The sequence below is a fragment of the Astyanax mexicanus genome, chromosome 15, assembly GCF_023375975.1.
Source record: "Astyanax mexicanus isolate ESR-SI-001 chromosome 15, AstMex3_surface, whole genome shotgun sequence".
Taxonomy (NCBI): domain Eukaryota; kingdom Metazoa; phylum Chordata; class Actinopteri; order Characiformes; family Acestrorhamphidae; genus Astyanax; species Astyanax mexicanus.
In genome coordinates, this window is record NC_064422.1 from 16699188 (window position 1) to 16705187 (window position 6000).

Here is a 6000-nt window from a genome sequence, read left to right on the forward strand (position 1 = left end):
CTGAGCTCAAACCAGACTCTGTAAGTTTTCAGAGGCGGCCGCGACCAACGCTAACGAGAACTGCGACCTGCTTTCCGACCTTTAGTTCTAACAGTTCTACAAGGACTACTGGTTCGTTCTTTACAAACTAACATACAGACACTCTCTTTCCAAAGCTGGAAAAGAGACCGAATACGTCTGTGAAAGGCAGAAAATGAGAAAGAGAAACGAATCAGCCTAAAACATTTATCAAACTCTGCAACTGTAGGGGGAGCCCACGAGCATAAAATCTCAATCCTACCTAGTGGAGCTTTAAATCTGGATTTTCATGGGCGCTGGGTAGTCAGGTCCATTTTCCCCCCACTACCACGCCCATGTCTGCATACAATATTACCTAATTACAATTACTCAACTTATTCAATATTATTCAAATAATTTATGATACATAATATACAAAATATAATTCCTAAACTTTAATATTTTTAGTTAAAACACACATTCAAATATTTACATAATCTCAAAGATTTATTTTGTAAACAGACCCAGTCTCAACACATGGATGGCATGTAGTACATTCTTGTTAGTATATTAAAAATATTTAAATTTCAGGAATTATAATAAATTATGTATCAAACATTATTTGAGTAATATTGTATAAATTAAGTAATTGTAATTAGGTAATATATATGCAGAAATTAAGTAAAGTTTACTAAAAGAAAGGATTGATTCAGCAAAAATAAATTAAGTAAAGTTTACTAAAAGAAAGAATTGATTGAAGTTCAGTAACATTTAAGTCTTGAAACCGAGTTGAAGTTACTTAAATGTATCTGAAATTAAATTTACTTAAAAAAAGCGAATGCAGAAAGTTGTAAAACTTTTTTTAAGCTCCTTCTCATACCTCAAACTATAGTGTTTATTACTGTTTACTGTACGTTAATCAATTTACAGAGTCTAAATCATTCTGGACCATTTCTGTTGGCCAGTTTTTTTTGTTGAGTTTGTTCAAGTATTGAGACATCTGCTCATTTATTGTTTCTTTTGAAATTAAGGTTATTAATAAAGAGTTTACCCTGCTTTTGTTGTAGTAACTGCCTTCACTGTCCAAAGAAGACTTTGTACCAGATTTCGGAGCATTGCTCTGAGGATCTGATTGCATTAAATTACAAAACTATTGGACAGAACACAGTTCTTCCACTGCCCCACAGCTCAGTACTGGGGGGCTTTATACTCCTTTAGCCCACACAGGGTATTAAACATGATTCCAACAGGTTCAGGTTAGTTTATCAACTCCAGGAAGTTATTCTATTTGATTGGCAGTTCTTCTCTACAGGGACCAGACAAGCTGTGTGTGTGTATTTGCACACTTATGTCAGCAACATGCGCAACTTTAAAGTAGCTGAATGCATTCATTATATCCTCCTGGCGTCCACATGTGTGGACATTACATTTTGGGCCTTCTCGACCACAACAATAAATTTTGCTCTATGAAGGCCTGCTGTCCTCATATGTGGACATCATTTTTATCAAAAATTACTGTGCCAATTAGCCCAAATAGCAAAGAGAAATAAAAAAAGATGCATGCCATGTAAGAGTTCGGGTCTTAGGAGGATATAAGGGGTGTCCACAAATATATGGACATGTAGTGCATAAAGTATAATAATGACAATAGAGCAAAACCCTTAAAATGTGTTTTGTACAATTCTGTGCAAAAAGGCAATAAATATGTACTGATTAATATGGTATCTGATTTATTGACTCTGAATAAATTAATAATTAATAATTTTCTGTTTTATTAAGAATGTTTTATTAAGTTACCAATTTTTTAGGATTATCAGACTGACCCTGGTGAAAAAAATATATACTTAATTGTACTTAAAACATATTGAGAACAGTCTAAGTATGCTGTAAATATACTAACAGATTCAAGTACTTAAAATATATTAGTATTACATTAATATTATGCTTTCATCAAATGATTGAAAGTAAATTTTGATCATACTGTTTAAAAAGTACAATAAAGTGTATTTTTTTAAAATAGACTACTATGAAGTATACTTTTAGTTTTATGTAATTCAATATACTTATAAAATACTTATTTCCAAATATACTTTTGTACATTTTTAGCGTATTTTAAGTGTATTAAAAAAAGCTGTTACCATAGTTCACATAAAGTACAATGTATCATGTAACGTTTTGGAAAATAAATTAAATTACTACTACTAGAAGTGTGCTACTTACAAAAGACAGGAACAAGAAGCATATTTGTACGTTAATGTAAATAAATCACATATATTTAAAGTCATATTTAAAATAAGGGGTTACACACATGAAGTAGTATGTTTAAATGTTACTTAAGCTTAATTATATGTAAAATAGTTCCATTTTAGTACAGTTAAGTACACTTAGCACAATTAAAATAAGTAAGCCTTTTGTACTATTTTTATGCAATTAAAGTATTATAAGTACAAAAAAGTTTTAGCAGTATATATATATATATATATGTATAAAATAAAAATAAAATATAAATCTGAAGAATACTGAGGTCAGAGAACTAAAGTTTAAGTGCATTTTTTCCCACTGGATTTGCAACCATGTCAGGTTTCTATAGTTTGTTCCTCAGTTGAGAGAATCTTTTATATGAATTATGAAAAAAAAAACAGTATCAAGAGCCACGGTATCCAGGGTAATGTCAGCATACCACCAAGAAGGACGAACCACATCCAACAGGATTAACTGTGGATGCAAGAGGAAGCTGTATGAAAGGGATGTTCAGGTGCTAACCTGGATTGTATCCAAATTACGGCAGAATTCAATGTGCACCTCAACTCTCCTGTTTCCACCAGAACTGTCCGTCGGGACAATAAATTATTGTGGTCTAAAACCAGGTGTTTCAGTTTCATTGTCCAACCTCTGTATGCTTAATGAAGTCAACATCAAATATAATATTAATGGACTGGGCCTCTTCATAATCACTGCTGGGGAAAACGGTCGGGATCAGGCGGAGCTCAGAGCAGGAAGTTACGGATTATGACACCAACAGTATAGAGCAGCTTATCTTAACTACCCGCTAAAATACAGCGTGCAGCCTGTTAATTCTGAAATAGCTCAGTTAAACTCTTTCCAGCCCACCAAGCATTCTGTAAGATAACTTCAGCCAGAACATTAAAATCACTGCCAGCTGAAATACAGTAAATAGCACTGATGAAATGGTCAGAATATCTCTAGAACATTAGGCATGTCTTGTGATGCCCGCTGTAACATACAGAACACATAACATGCCTCAATTGGTCAGAGCTCTTTTGGCATCACAAACAGGATCTATGCAATATTAGTTGGTAGTTTCAACCCTGTGATGCATGAATTATGAAATCCTGAGTCAAGATTTTTTTTTCAATGTGTCTTTACTCTTCTTAGGGCATGTCATGAACAAATATGAATATCAAAAATGACTTAAAACAGTATAAACTTAATGGCAGAATTAATCAATCTGAGCTTTATTATAAATCCATGAGCACATATTCCATTGTATGTTAGAAAAGGTGGCAAGTCTCCATCAAAGTCGTTGTCTTACATTTTGTGCTGATAGCGCTCTTGTCTCCCTCGCACTCAGCTCTTCTTGCACTCTTCAGTCACCAAACTACAATTCCCAGAACGCACCACACTTGGACTACAATGACTCATCCGATCACATGACTCTGGCCCTACTAGGACGTAATCAATGTAATTAGCCTCACCTGTTCCCCTCTGTATTTATACCCCCTATTCTTCTGGAATAGAAGGATTGACAGGATATTCCAGGAGTGGTCAACAAGTGTGTCTGTTTGTCACCCATCTTGGATTCCAATGATGTTCACTTGTAGTTACAACAATTAACCACTGAATGAACTTCAAAGAAGGGGGGCAGTAGAGAACATGACTGATATGCAATTCCATCTTAGAAAACACTGCGTTTAGGAGAAAATGACATTTTAACAGCTGTCCACATGACTGATCAGTGTAAAACAGGGGTCAGCAATTAAGTTTGGCTGTGGGCCAAATATTTTCCAAGTCATCACGTGGTGGGCCACATGGGGGACGGGGTGATTGGGGAAGGAAAATAAAATAAAAATAATAAACACTACCGCTGCCTTAGTGAATTGGGACATAACCATAAAAAAACACTGTTATAAAGAGAGAGGGAGCCCGAGAACGAGCGGAAAGTCACGCCGAGTGCGACAGAGAGACAGGGGAGGGATGTACACAAAATTTGGCCACAGAAGCATTTTATTTATTTTTTCCATCATATTTCGAACAACCTCACAGGCCAGAAGTTTCTTGCTTGCGGGCCACATCTTTTACACATCTGTCTCTAGCTGTCTCTAGGCAGGTTTTTCTTTTTAACTGTGTTCCGGCTGGGTATCAGTTCAGGGTTACTGGGTCTGCTCTGCATTAACACTGCTAAGTGCTAATCACCCACGTCTCGCCCTGGCTCTGAGGTCAGAGGGCTAATTATGATCAGAAACCATGTAGGAAAGAAAGAACAAAGTAATTTATCCAATTTTATCCTAATAGCTGTAAATAAGTGTTTCATTTGCGTAAAGGAGGAAGCGGAACTCATAGGGTACCAGTCAAAATATTTATAATAATGTGAAGCATTCAGGTGGGTTCATATCTGCAGTGCTGTTAACTTGCGGATTCTGAAGCTGGTAACTCTGATGAACTTATCCTGTGCAACAGAGGTGACTCTTGATCTTTCCTTCTTCGGGCAGTCCTGATGAGAGCCAGTTTTATTATAATGTTTCATGATTTGTTTTGTTTGCTTGGTTGAGTAGTTCTTACCATAATATGCATTAGAACATTACTCTAATAATTACTTTATTCACTGTATACCAACTCTACCACTTCACAACTTTACAGCTGATGCTCTCAAACATGTTAAAAGGGGAAAAATGTCAAGTATTGAACTTTTGACAAGTTCAGCACAGCCGTTAACTGAAAGGTATTCCAGGTGCTACTTCGAAGAATCTAAAATATACATAATTATACCACAGTTAGTTCCGACCCTGCGATGTGATTGGCTGAGATCATATTTTCAATATATTACAATAAACAGCGATAATGGAACTGTGGTATAATAATTGCAATAATACACTTGAGGTTCATGCTATAACGTGTAATATTGGCACTGCTGTGCTGATCTATGGCCTGCAGTGCCAATATTACACGTTATAGCACAAACCTTAAGTATTTTATTGCTGAAATAAATATTCTGCTTTGTTTATTTATTTATTTTATTAGATTTTTATGATCTTAGTTCATTATTATTCATTTTATCATTGCTTATCATTCTTATCATTTATTTTTACAATTGTTATTTGTCTTTATTTTATATTTTAATCATTTTATTTAGATTTTCCTATTTTTATACATATATTTTTTTATTTATCTATACTACATGAAATTGTTTAAAATTTGTATTTCTTTTATTGATTAAATATTTTATATTATACTTTATTTATAATTACTTATCTAATGTTTTCAATCCCTTTTAGACATTGAGGGTGACCCTCATTTACAATACAGCCGAGTATTTACAGTATTACTGAGGGAAAATAAAGGTTAATTGATTGATTGATTGATTGATTGATTGATGGAACACTTTTTGTTTACTAAATGCTGTAATTCTATATGTTCCAAATGTTTTTTGACTGGTACTCTAAATATTTGGACTGACATTTTTTGTTCCATGTTCCAATGACATTAGAAGGCTCATGTCGCAATCGAGACAATTTTATTAGTGTTTCTAATAAAATGGCCAAACTTGGCGACAGGACAAAGCTGCAGCATCAAAGAAAAAAAAATATAATAATAACAAAAATGTTTATAGAAAGTACTGGTTGTCTTTGGCACAATAGCATGCCTTTTTATCATGACCTCTGTTGTTAGGCATCAGTATTGAAGTGTAAACTGTTCAGACTAATGTTAGATATAGATCATACTAAAAATGTAGTAAAATGAGTAATAAATATTAGAAATATCAGA